This window comes from Jaculus jaculus, chromosome X, assembly GCF_020740685.1.
Source record: "Jaculus jaculus isolate mJacJac1 chromosome X, mJacJac1.mat.Y.cur, whole genome shotgun sequence".
Classification (NCBI taxonomy): Eukaryota; Metazoa; Chordata; class Mammalia; order Rodentia; family Dipodidae; genus Jaculus; species Jaculus jaculus.
In genome coordinates, this window is record NC_059125.1 from 53,954,305 (window position 1) to 53,969,066 (window position 14,762).

The window sequence follows — 14,762 nt, forward strand, 5'->3', positions numbered from 1 at the left end:
GCCACCCATGAAAGACTAAGGACATATATATTTATGTTAGTTCTCTGCCTGTGTATTGAATGCATGGACTCCAAAGACAAGGTCTATGCTGTCTTCTGGCACTGTCTTTGCCATGACAAATATCTTGCAGAATACACAGAAAGCGTTTTAGTTCATGGATGAAGAGACCAAGATTGAATGGATGACATGTTGTGACTTCCAGAACTACTCAATAGACTTTACAAGGCAATCCAGCTAATTTTCAGCTCTCCTGCATTTCTATCCTGGGACTTCTCTGAAAAGCAGTCATTATTATGCATTCACAGCTCTGGCGTCATGGCAAGAAGCATATAAAATTAGGAATAAAAATTTAGGTTGTCACAAGCATAACCTTGAGTTATGGGGCCTGATGTCCATTCCTTCAAGGGGCAATTGGTGAAGTCAACCAGTACTGTCAGCTCTGGGGTCAAATAGCATAGGTCAGTAACCCAACTCCACTATTCACAATCTGCGTGTCTTTTGACAAGTTATGTGGCCACTCTGGGCCTCATCATCACAGGTTAATGGGGGATAATGATTGACTCTACTTGGTAGAGTTATTGGAGATAATAAAATGAGATAGAACAGAAGTTCTTTGTCATACAAGACACACAACAGGTACACCTCAGCTCATGGTCAAAAGAATCTTCCCACACACGCACACACAAACACATGTGCACATACATAGCTTGAATACTGTATTCAAATTCAGAGCCATAAGTCAAGAGTAAAATTGTCATTATCTAATCCCTGTTCTCCCTGAGATGAAGGAAGTACCATTTGTGGTCATGTCAATTCCAACCAAAGCTTTGTGCAGAGATCCGAAGGTAGGAATCCAGTTCACATGAACTTACCTCTTCAGAAGTTCCTTCCCAGTACAAGTGCTCTGGGTATGTGTAGGAAAACAGATTTCCTTAGAGTTGTCTGTGTTTTTCATGGGGTGATGATTGAGGTGACTGGTGGGTACTTTTCAGAAGGCACTACAGGAAAAGCAGATTTCATTATTTTTATATTTCATGAAGTGGAGGAGCCACACATTCACCTTGGTGCCATTTTTAAATTGCACAGTGATATTGTGAGTTTCCTACTGGAGACATGGCAATGCTGCCCACACCTGGTATACAGTGGGTACCCCAGGAAGATTAGTGGAGCATGGGACAACTAAGCTAAGTACACCAGTTCTAATGCATAGGCAGAAGGTGCTCACATCCACGCCTGTGGCAAGAGCCTCTGCTTACAGCTATTTTCCAAGGTGGGAGTGTGGCCCAACTGTCTAGCTATCCCGAATGTTGTTTTTAACTCAGCTGCCTAACTTGTGGCCTAATTGTGAACTCCAATTACACCAGAGTCCCACTGCCCCCCCCCCCCCGAGATATTCAGTACTTCAGTATCTCTTCTCTGCTGCTTTTTTCATGTTTGCCTGGGACTTTCTCAGCTGATTGGCTCCTTTCAGGTTTTCCCATAACCTGGCAGGCATATTTCTCCTCTTTCTTATTTTCCAGCATAATTATGAGCCAGAGATAAATCTCTACTCTGGCATGTTTCTGAGGCTGGTGCCTGAAGCAATAGGTCAGGGCCTTCCCTCAAGCCATCATGTGGATTCCATATTCAGGAGAAATCTGAACAAGTATTTTCAGAAAACATTTGCTCCCATGGACATGTTGACACTAGGTACTTCTGATATCACTGATGATCACCAGAGGAATGAACTCATGGCTACACAACCTAAGAGCAGGCCGGGGGCCCTGTGAAATAGACTGGGGTCAAACGATCAAAAGAGTAGGAAAACGCAGAGAGGAAGTTCATCCCCGCCTCATTGGTATCACCTTGGACCTGCTGAAATGAGGATCAATGGTCTGTGTGCCTCCTGTGTATGCAGTACAATAAGTAACATACTTGGTAAACGTGTACTCACGCAGTAAATATGTATGGAGGGTCCACCAGGCGAGGTCAGTCCCTCACATAGGGAAAGGCTTTCTGGAAGTACTCAGTGCAGCCCCAACATGCATTGGCAGGGGAAAAACGTGTGTTTGCAATAGTATAATTGGGTTCTTGGCAAAATATGGGGATGCAAGCCATAATATCACTTATGTTAACCAAAAATTTCTACATCACATAACACTCCCAGGGGAAAAAAAAAACAAAACTGACAGAATAAGGAAAGCTGCTCTGCAACTAGGCAAAAACTTGAATGTCATCACTCTTGGGAATGACCTGTCTGAGCATCTGCTGAGCCCCAGGCTTAGGACTGGGGCTATGACAGATTTTGTTCACCAGGGGATGCCCCTGCCAGATAAAGTCCTCAAAGTATTCCCAAGTTTGTTGAGGCATTATCTTCAATGGCAGATGATGCAGCTAAGGACTAGAGTTTAAACAATTCCTACAAGTGGAGGAACCCATTTTCAAACTATCTCTTGAAATGCAAAGTCTTTATACTAGTAAAGTTAGCAATCTCACCACCCAAGATTTTTCATTAGTTTTCATTCACATTGACCTGCATGATTGTTTCTTATCCCATCTCACTCCTCTACATTCTTCAGCCATGCTTGGTATCTAAAGGGGTCTCCCACACATGAGGCTTTCCTTCCTTTATAGAATAGATGTGGTTACATTGCTCTGCACCTTGGCAAAGACCAAAACTGAGTGCTCATCTGAATACCAAACACATCCTTTAAAATAAGAGTCTGTCTGCATGCAGTTATCATCTGAAAACCCACTCTTCTAAAGCTATTCACAGCATCCGGCAGAGGTGGAATTTACCAAGTGCAAGAAGCTCCCATTAGACTGGAGAGATGGCTTAGCAGTTAAGGTGGGTGCCTGCAAAGCCACAGGACCCAGGTTTGAATCCCCACTTCCCACATAAGCCAGATGCACAAAATGGTGCATGCGTCTGGAGTTTGTTTGCAGTGGCCGGAGGCCCTGGCATTCCCATTCTTTCTCCCTCTCTCCCTCCCTCCCTATCTCTCTCTCTCTCTCTCTTAAATAAATAAATAATTTAAAATAGTTACCATGTACCAAATAATGCCTCTTAGATTTTCCTATTCACACATGCCAGTTATTGGGCCTTGTTTAAACTACTATTCATGATTGCTACAGATCTTTCTTGCTTTCTCTTTCTCTATCATTTATGACCCAGTGATGAAGCCAAGTTAAGCTGAATTGAGTGTTTTGACACATTAGGCAAATTTCTAGTGCCCTCCATCTGTATCATGGCCAGTAGCTTGATATCCAAGGAGTTGTACCACTAGATATTCAGGACAACCTTTGTTAAGCATTTAAGCTAACACAGGAATGAAAAACATTGCCTTATAAATAGCCTGATAAGAAGACTTCCGGTTAAGATGGCGGCGTAGGTACCACGCCAAAGCAGCCTAGGGAGGAAAAAGACCAAAAAAACTCAGCAAAATACACACTTTTACTAAAAAGTGAGGTGTATAGGAAATTGAAGCGGCAGCGGAGAAGTAGAAGAGTTATAGAGCATCCAGAGCCTGCACAGGCGGGAAAAGGGGCTCTGGCAGCTCGGCCAACCGTTGCGGCCGCGGCGCAGCAGAAAGCCGCCAGACTCGGCTCGAGCCGCAGGAAAAGCCAGGTGCGGGATTTTCCCCTCACACCGCGCTCTCCGCAACTCGGGAAACGTGAGGGGAGAGCGGCAGCGAGCAGCGGAGGAGCAGACCGAGAGATAGAAGAACACATGGAGCAGCGAGACAACCAGAGCAGCTGCGGCTCCCTCCCCTCCCCCACCGCCTGAACCCAGCTCCAGTGAACAGAGCAGCAGCCCGGGACCCGGCCACGCCAACTTGGGCTGACAACGGGACCCAAGCAGGAGCAGAGTTCGGCAGCAACATCAGCGGCTCCAGCACCGGTAACAGCGGCCCCAGCGGCAGCAGACCCAGGAGTGGCAGCAGCGGCAGACTCGGCAGCAGCAGCTTCAGGGGGAGCAGCGGCAGTGGACACAGCAGCAGCAGCTTCATCAGCAGTGGTGGCTCCAGCAGTGGCAGCTACAGCAGCAGCAGAGGCAGCAGCAGCGGCTCAGTTTGCCCCGTAGGAAAAGCAAGTGCCCAGCTCCAGAAATCAGAAGAGCAGCCCGACGACCCAGGCAGCAACTTGACTGAGACCAAAATCACTCAAGGTAACTGGGATTGCACCAGGGAAGGGTATCACTTGGTCACAAGCTGACTTGGATCCCTCAACAGACCAGAAATCTAAACCTCTTTGTTGATAGAGGATCTGGTCATTATAATAACTACTCTTGCATACATACTCGGGGCTGTTTATGATTGAATGTATACAGTGTTTAGTTAAATTTTAGAATCTACCTGTATTTTATTCCACTCAGCCTGCTTGAATACTCCTATAGCAGGGAAACTCAACCCCTAAGAACATCTTTGTAGATACTCTAAGAGTCTTAAGAGCCACACCTAACACCTTAAGGTCCTACCCTGAAAATATATTACATCAAATCAATTGATACAGCTAAGAATACACAGCTAGATAGAAAATCCAAGCATTAACTTAATCCAAGATGCAAAAATATATACATTATAACACAAGAAACACTAAAAAGCAAGATGATATAAATCCACCTAAAAGTATTAATGCATCAGAAATGTCCTCCAGTGAGAAAGAGTTAGAGGAAATGCCTGAGAAAGAGTTCAAAAGAATAATTATAAATATGTTCAAAGAGGTCAAAGAACACATGAAAACAATCAAAGAAGAAATCAAAGAGGAAATCAAAGGAATCAAAGAAGAGGCAGGACACCAATTTAATGAAATAAAGAAGGCAATACAAGACATAAATAGGGAAATAGAAATAATAAAGAAAAACTAGTCAGAATTACTAGCAATGAAGAACACAGTTAATGAAATAAAAAACTCTGTAGAAAATCTCACCAGAAGGATGGATGAGGGAGAGGACAGAATATCTAAGCTAGAAGACCAGGTGGCAGACCTAATGCAGTCCAACAAAGAGAAAGACAAACGTATAGAAAAGTATGAGTGGGAATTTCAAGATATTCGGGACACTATGAAAAGATCCAATATAAGAATTCAGGGCATAGTAGAAGGAGAAGAACTCCACTCCAGAGGCATAGTAGGCATCTTCAACAAAATCATAGAGGAAAATTTCCCCCAAATTGGGAAAGAGGTGCCAATACAGATACAGGAAGCCTTTAGAACCCCAGCCAGACAAAACCCAGAAAGAACCTCTCCTCGCCATATTATAATCAAACTTCCAAACACACACACCAAAGAAAAATAGTCTGATAATGCTTTTCATATTCTAGGGTGACACTCTCATTGCTTAGTATACCTTTCCATACTGAATTAGTTTTCTATCACAGTTACATTAATCCACCACTTAGGTCATGGTTTTGGATGACAGGAATTTACTATCTAATAGTTCTTTTGTCAGAAGTTTGTGTGGGGTTGGCTATACACCTTGCCTCAGGGTTAAAAGACCCAAATTAAGATGCACATAGGGCTCTTTTCATTACTGAAGAAGAACCTGCTTCCAAGTTCATTCTGTTTGCTCAGGGAATTTAGCTCCTTGCAGCCTTAGGAGTCAGGTCATTGTTGTCTTGCTACCTGGAAGCTGGGGACAGTCATTATTCATAGAAGCTGCCCAAGTTCCCTCAGCTGCTCTCCTTGTCACCTTCTCCAGTGGCCCACTCAGACAATGCGGGACAATCTATATACCTTAAAATCAACAGTTGCAACATCCAAGTCCCTAACAGCAATACCTAAATAGATGTTGGTGGAATACCCAGGGGGTTGCTTCTCAGTAGCATTTCCTTCCTCCTACCACGCACATAAATTCTTTAAATTATTTGATCTTTTATGGGGAGATAGTGTGAGTTGTGTGGCATGAAGCTGAAGAGCCAAGGTTCTCTAACACTGGGGACCTTGACACGATCAATTGGCTCCTGGATGCTCTGCAACCTCTCAAAAGATCCAGTTTCTCTGTTCTGAAAAAGACCAAATATTCCATATAGGTTTTGAAATGACAGCCATGATCTTGGAGACAAGATCCAATTTATTACTTGGGAAGCTCCCCTGGCAACAAATATCAGATGTGTACCAAGTTTTATGGAAATACTCTCACCTGACCTCATTTTAGGAGACCACCTTTCTCTGTCTCTGGATCTCATCCACGTTGTCTTGGCATCAAATGCTGCCCCACTTCTTCTTGCTACAGTATGGAGTGTTGCCCTAGAAGAAGATAAACCTTACAGCTCCCAGAGCTAAAGGCTTCCTGATAACCTAGAGAAGCTGGACCCTCTGGCAATCATCTCTCAGGAACTGGTGACTGGTTGTGGCAAGCAATTCTTCAGAGGAGGCAGGATTCTCAGGAAGCATAGCTCTTGCCCTGTGAGGAGGGAACAAGTTAGGTAAATAGTGCACTGAATTCCTACCCTCCAAGTGTAGGAGGAAGGAACAGAGCTTTCATGGTGATCAGCTTGTTACAGTGAAAGGCCAGTTATATTTCTTTTTTCTTTTCATGTAACTCCCTGATTGAGATCCCTTAAGTTAAAAGTCCTCACCCCCAGCCCCAATGGACAGTGTGGCAGCACTGGAGCCTCCCTCTCCAGGCCCAGGGTGTGCTAGCTGGCTGGGACTCCTGGTGACCAAAGAAGAGTTTCCAGGATACTGGGAGTGACTTAACAGTGGAGAGATGGAGAAAGTGTGGTCATCAACATCATCCTTCTGGTGGTGGGGAGTTGGCAGTGTCTAGGCATGAAGAGGGCATGGATTGAGCCATTGAAATGAAAGGAGAATCTCCATGTGACTAGCTAAAGATCTTCTTTATTTTAGAGTACCTATTAAAGTAAATTTTCATTGATTAGTTTACGTGTGTTTCTAATAGGAACATAATGAAACTGCTCAATTCACCTTGTATGCATAATCAAGCAGATGTAAACAGATAGTTTCCCCTTTCCCAAGCAGGTATTTCACACTTGAACATCTATGTATTTATTTAAATTTATTTTATTTTATTGTGAGGCAAGGTCTCATGTGATGCAGGCTGGTCTCAAATATGCTATGTAAAAAAGGGGTGTGGTGGCACACACCTTTAATCCCAGCACTTGGGAAGCAGAAGTAAGAGGATTGACATGAGTTCAAGGCCACCCTGAGATTACATAGTGAATTCCAGGTCAGCCTGAGCTAGAATGAGACCCTACCTCGGAAAAAGAAAAAAAAAGACACTGAAGTCAGAATGTCTGGATATTTATCCCTTCTGAGTAACTTCCAAGATCTTTAACTGTATAAAGGTGATGGTACTCCAAACTTGATGTTATTACTTATCATATTGCTGATTAGGATGGTAGGAAAAGTTTAGAGCTTTGGTATAGGATTAAGTAAGGCCAAACTAATACAAGGCAGGGGCAATGAAACATGGGCTGGGCAGACAGGATGAGGGGTTCACGTCAGTCATACTGATCATGTTCTGGATCGGTTACTTCACAGATAAATGCAAAATCCACCCTCCAAGACTCCAGTTTTATCTGAATTTATGAGCTACAGTCTATATGCAGAACTACTTCCTCTTCTTTGGGGGGGCAACCTTGAAAAGGCATTTAAAGCCCCAAGCTCCTGGTGAAATTCTACATGGAATCCTTCAGTCATAAACTTGATGTCAAATCTCAGATCATGACTGTTGATAACTTTTCTTGGAACACAGCTCTGCAAACCACACCAAAATGCATGCCACTATAATGAACAACCTATTTTCTCATTGTGAAAATGATACACCTTTTTAGGCTCATGTTGTATTGATTTTTTCTTTGGCAATAGTAGTCATATTGCATGCACGCACATGTGTGTGTGTGTACCACATACTGCACAATTTCTTTTTCCAATAATTTGTCCATGGACACTTAGCTCAGGCCATATGAGTACGATTGCTGAGGAGCCTTTCATGGGCAGCACAACAGAGGTACCAGCTATGGAGTAGAACTTGGGGCACTGGAGCCAACATGACCTGTGACATCACAGACCTTTCTTCTTGCTACTCCAATGAGGAGAGGGGTCACCCCATGTGTACACCCTAACTGTTGTCCAAGCAGCCCCCTTGCAACAAGTGGTTCTAGAGTCTGTGTGCATCCAGCTCCCTTATCTCTCCTTTCTTCTCATAAACAGATTCTGAGCACTTTTAGGCAATTCCTAACATCATCAGGTCTCTGAAATACTAGGTATGTTCCATAATACTCGGCCTCAGGCCTGGATTCTGACTTCTCTAGCATGTGGCTGGCCATGTGGCCATCTTTTTGTATCTCAGTCATTTCTACAGTAACCTTGGCAATCAACTGCACTTCCTTCTGTCAGGAAATTCTCTCCTTCTGCCAGTTATGGATTCTCACTTGACCCAGTGGGAGCAGGATGATATTAGCTGCCTACTCTTGCACTTCCTACTCCATCTCAGAGTTCTCACATGGTCTCAAGTTGAATGAAATATGACATTAAAGGCACATACATCTTCCCCCTCTCTTGTGTGAAAATCATGACACAGTGGAGAACTAATATGTAGTACAAATTTCAAAGAGGTTTCATGATTCAGTAATACTGGTAAATCATGTTCCACATAATACTTAAGGTATTTCAAGGATATGTCCTGCCAATCACAAAAATCCCTCTTCCACAAAATGGAGGGCCCCAGCTGATCATGTCACTCATATAACAGCATTGTAACCTCACCTGTTGAACAAACAAGTTGTTCCCATATTTGGTGGCGATTGCTGCAGGGTTTCTTCTCAGATTTTCTGATGAAATACCAAGATGAAATTTCATATTCACATCAGAAGCTAGGTCCTCCTCGAACAGAACCTGTTTTCTCATTTGGAAAAAGTGATATCACTTGGGCTGGTCAAACCACAGGCCATTAGAGGGAAAACTTGGAAAGAGTAAATGAAGGGCTGGAGGGATAGCTTAGCAGTTAAGGCGCTTGCCTACAAAGTGACAGACCCAGGTTCAATTCCCCAGGACCCATGTAAGCCGGATGCACAAGGTGGAACATGCGTTTGGAGTTTGTATGCAGTGGCTGGAGGTCCTGGAGTACCAATTCTCCATGCTCCTTCTTTCTTTCTCTTTTCTTTCTCTCCCTCACTCCATCCCTCCATCCCTCCTTCCAAATATTTTTAAAAAAGAAAGAGTAAATCAATGAAATGTCATGGAAATTAAAATATGCTTGTAAACTCGGACACATCCATGCAGTCAGACAGAGATAAATGGTGGCCTGCCCTGTGACTACATGAGGGATATGTGAGTCAGGGGAATGGGTACAGTCAGTAACACAAGCATCATCTTACAAGGGCTCATGTTGCTCTCTGTTGGGCAAGAGGCTCCGCCTTCCATGACAGAAAGAGCATGAAGGAAGGGCTCTCCTGCCAGGCTGCAACATCATGCCAATTAAAGCACCCATGGTCACTGGCTATAGTAGGCTCTCAGGCCTTCTTCTTCTGCCACAATTGAGAATCTACACCTTTGCAGCTTTTCCTGAGGTACTGTGATCAGTTCTCCCAGGATTTAAATTCATTCCATTCAAAAGAAACAGGACAAAATGAGCCTGCATGTTAATATCAGGTCCCTTTGGGGCATATACTCCATTAGTGTTCACAGTGACAAAGAATTTCTGGTGTAAAGATTTTGTCACATTACCTTGAAATGGGTAGCCTTCTGTGATTAACAAAGCCTCTGAGTTTCCTCACTATATATGTCCAAATACATCAATATTTTCCTGAATCCATCACAAATTGGAAATAAATAGATGTTTCTATACTTTTCCCCAATCACAGAGATAATTGAAGAGTCTGGAGCAAGAGCATAATGAAATTTAACCACAACTTAATTATAGCTTAAGTGTTAAATTTTAGTGCTGGAGAGATGGCTCAGAGGTTAAGGTGCTTGGCTGCAAAGCCTGATGGCCTGAGCCTGATTCCCCAGTACCCACGTAAAGCCAGCTATACAAAGTAGCACATGTATCTGGAGTTTGTTTGTAGCAACAAGAGGCCCTGCGCTCATTCTCTCCCCCTCTCTCTCTCTCCTTGCAAATAAAAACTGAAATTTTTTTAAACGAATTAAACCTTTATTTCATTTAACCTTTATTTCATTCCATGGCAATAAACAGTGTGGCCAGAAAAGATGATACAACATCACAAATAAGCTTTTACCATGGTCTAGGTGACATATTTTGATGGATCAGATTAGTGGAGGCAGTGAAGATGGACTTCACCTGCAGAAATAATAGATTGAGGTCAGAGGAAAGAACTCTGTGGATGGTGGGAAAAAACATCAGAGATAGCTAGAAAGTTGTCTAGTGAGAGGGAAAGATAGTGGTATCAAGCTGGCAAGTTGGAGATGACTAAGACCTTCAGGTGGAGAGGATATGGAGAGTATATTTTATGGATGTGCAAAGAGAAGTGTGAGGCTAGCATGTCAAGGTACATTTGAACTCTCTCATCCTAGGAATATTCCTCAGGGCCACAGAGTTAGATATCTCTGGTGAGGAAAAAAAAAAATGATCACCACCAAAAACAGTACTCCAAGGGAACTTCAAAATGCAAATATCCAATTGAGGGTTTTGCTACCCTGAGAAGTAGAAGGCAAGAGCCAACTAACAAATGCTATGAGGTCACTTGGCCATCTAGTCATTTTAGGAGACACTTGGTAGCATGCCCTCATGTCAGCCTTGGTTGGCTGTTTAGCTAGGGCAACACTTCCTCCTGAAACTGTCTGCTCAAGTGCTCTTACCTACAATACTCACCCCATTTTATGAACTGAATGTTGGAAAAGTTAGTTACTATAAAATAATAGAATTTCCTGGACCCTTAGGAAGGTCTTTGGTTTGATCATTTCCAGAGGGTATTCTTCACATGGAATGGCACATGAGTAGGCCTCCTTTAGCTCCTCTACCCAGTGCAGATCCATCCTTAAAGCATAATTTGTCCCCCCCCCCGCCAATTTCTGTTTTCAGAATAAACAAGTTTTATTCATTGTTTTTGAAATTATTATTAGTTTTGACACTGGGTCTCAATCTGTTGTGGATACTGGCCTGGTTCTCACTATGTAAACCAGACTGTCCTTAAATTTTCAGCCATCCCCCTGCTTCTACTACCTGATGTGATTGTAAGGATGTACCATCACATATAGTGAGTGTGTATGCATGTGCATCTTTGCTGCTGCTTTCTTGAGACAAGATCTCATGTGGCCATGCCTGGCCTAGAACTCACTATGCATGCAGCATAGGCTGGTCTCAAATTTTAATCCTCCTTCCTTCACCTCCCAAGTGCTATCATTGTAGGCATGTACCACCACACTTGGCCCATAAGTATAACAATTAGTATAGGATGCAGATTCTTAAGCTGAAATCCTGGAAAGGCTCTGTTTTAGAATGAGCCCCACTGGCCTCTGGGTTCTCTTCCAGTATTGCACATGCTTCTCCATGGGAAGTGAGGGAATTCTGGCTGCTGAGCAAAAGTAGCCTTGCTGCACTTGACGTGAATATTTGATCCTTTAAGCTCTGACAAAACATCAGAGAGTAGCATTCAAATTTATACGTTGATCAACTCATCTTCATTTTGCCTGTATTGTATAATCATCTTGCCTCCTTACATTAGTACAAACAAAAAAGCAACTTGGATTTCATAAAGTTATCTTATTTTGGTTCCTGAGAGATTGTACATACATATTTTCCATTCATCTTATTTGTATTTACTTTTTTCTCTACCTGCATTGAACCTAGGACAAGGTAAACTAACACTCTGGCACTGGATTTATTACTAGCCATTATTTTTACTTTTTATTTTGAGATGGTGTGTGACTGACATACACAGACTGGCTATCCTTCAACTCACTCTGTAGCCCAGGATTGCCTGAACCTCCAAAGTAGGTAGGTTTACAATGCCATGAGGCCTAGGTTTTATATATATTTGTAGAATAAAACTTGCATCTTTTTCTGTTCTATCAGATGAAGATGAGTACTTTTTTTTTTTTTCCTGGAGAAGGATAGGCAATTTCTTTTCGTTATATTTACTATGATGTCTTGAAAATTGGCTACTACTTATATTATGTTGATCTCAAATGGTATTGTCTGATGTGTGTTGTTTATGAAAAATAATGTGGCCAACCAGTCAAGATTAGGTCAATGTAGGACCTCCTAAGCAAGTTAAGAATGTATGCCAACATTGTACAATGATTTCTAAGAAAATTCTTTTAGTTTAAAAAAAAAATCTCCAAATTGGGATGGTGACTTTCAGTAAGAAAGTCCTTATGCCTTCCAGGAATTTCTTGGTAGGGGGCGACTGGAAGATAAATGGGAGGAAATTGTCTGGGGAACTCATCAGCACCCTGAATTCAGCCAACGTGCGGGTGACTCCTTGGTAGTTTATGTACTCCCCACCCCACACATCAATTATGCCAGGCAGACGCTAGATCCCAAGATAACTGTGGCTGCACAGAACTGCTACAAACTGACTAATGGGGCCTTCACTGGGGAGATCAGCCCTGGCATGATCAAACACTGTGGAGGCATGTGGGTAGCTCTGGGGCATTCAGAGAGAAGACACATCTTTGGAGAGTCAGATGAATTGATTGGCCAGATAGTGGCCCATGCCTTGGCAGAAGGGCTTGGAGTGATCTGCAGTGGGAAGAAGTTAGATGGAAGGGAAGCTGGAATCACTGAGATGGTTGTTTTCAAGCAAACCAGGGTCATCACAGCTAATGTAAGGAGCTGGAACAAGGTTGTCCTGGCCTATGAACCTGTGAAGGCCATCAGGACAGGCAAGACTACAACACCCCAGTAGGTCCAGAAAGTCCACGAGAAGCTCCAGGTATGGCTTAAGTCCAATGTCTCTGATGTGGTGGCTCAGAGTACCAACATCACTCATGGAGGTTATGTGACTGGAGCAACCTGCAAAGAGCTAGCAAGCCAGCCTGATGTGGATGGTTTCCTTATTGGTGGTGCTTCTCTCAAGCTTGAATTTGTGAACATCATCAATGTCAAACATATAAGCATCATCCATTTTCCCTACCTGCCTGCTAAACCAGGGACTAGGTAGCCCAGAGGCTTAGTAACTGCTTCCATAGGTCACATGCTTCTCATGATGTCACCTGTCCTCTTTTGTGGCCTAATCCAAATTCTACCTTTCTTTATTGATTACACCTACCCCTGGAATGGTTGGGACCAGAACAATTCTCTTCATTACTAAATAGTTAGAACTAAAAGTCCCCAAGGCTGAGTGAGAGGTGGAAAAGTGGAGCTTGCTCGTGTGTTCCTTTAGACTCCAGGGATGGCAAGAGAGTGAAGTCACCTTCCTTTTTTTTCTCACCTTGATGCAAAGATCCTGCTACCCTAAGAGGCCAGGAATGCTCCCCTGCTCCACTGATGCCTGTGCGTTATGTTGTGAGCCATCCCACATGTAAGGAAAATAAACATCTGGCACTGAAAAAAAAAAAAACCCAAAATTGGATCTGAAAGGCTTCTTGTGGACGATGCCTGTCTCTTTTTCCCATTACTTATATTACATGTATTTAAACAAGTGCTTAACCAGGGTTGGATCATAGCTACAACCACCAGTACCTGTTCACAAGCAACTCAGAAGGAGACAGCATGAAATCTGTCAGTCCCAAGATCTGACTCCCTGTGCTGGGACACAAGTGATCATACTACAGAGACCTCATGTGATATGGGGAAAGAAGGATGGAATACAGAAGGGAATAATAGTGTAGAACATCATTCAATATATATGCTTTCATGAAGAGTTGGTCATGAACTTTGTTTCCGCCTGTTCCGTGGTTGATCATATAAATAGAAAAGTGTTCTCTAGAGGAAATTATCTAATGATCATTTATTCTGTGGTAGTACCAGGTACTATTCAGAAGGAACAAAGGCAACATGGGAATTAAGAGACCAAGAACATGGCTGTCTAAACTGAAAGCCACCAGGTAAAACCCAATATTAACTGCCAGCACCACAGGAGAGAATGTCAAAAAGCTTCACTAAGCCAAAGGCTTTGGCAGCTGCTAATGGAGGAAGTTACTGCTTATACCGGTGAGATGCAGCTGAGAGGTGAATACATGGGCATTGCCAAATGGCCATTCAATAGGACAGGGTGACCAGTTTCTTCCACAACTTTCCTGTATATGCCTTTGTGTTCAGTTGGATCCATGAAATCATGTGGTTAGTGACCATGAATTGACAGGTAAGACATGGTTGGAAGTGTTGAAAGACTTAATAGTGTCAAGTAATAGATGTGCATGTAAAACCTTCAGAAGAAAAATGGATCCAGATTGGTGTGATTTTACACACACACACACACCCTCACACATCTTTTCCTGGGTTGCATTGTTCCACTTAATGTGTTTAAATTGTTGTTAAATTCAGTCCAGATGCTAGATGTCAAGTCCTGTTAAAATACCCAATGAGTAGGACATCTCCAGTTCTTACACTGAGGATCAACCTGACGTTTACCATGAAAGCAGCTCCATAGTAAAGAAAGGGGTCCTGCTTGAAAGCAAAACTCCCTGGTAAAAACCTCTATACCACTGCTTACCCACTGTGCTTTCAGAAAATCACTGACCCCTCTCACTTTCTTGAGGAACACATGTGGTCATGTGGACCATTTGCTGCCAGCCTCTCCTCCACTTATTTCCTCTCCCACCCCTTGCCTGTGAATTAAAGAACCTGCACAACATCTGCCATTGAAGTTGTCAGAAACTCACATAGTGTGTGACATGTTGTAGGTGGTCATTAC

General features: G+C 43.0%; 1 pseudogene; it reads left to right on the forward strand.

The window, feature by feature from the left end:
* The first annotated feature begins 12,252 nt into the window (after window positions 1–12,252).
* Window positions 12,253–13,067, forward strand: LOC101609053 (annotated as a pseudogene).
* Window positions 13,068–14,762: the final 1,695 nt, after the last annotated feature.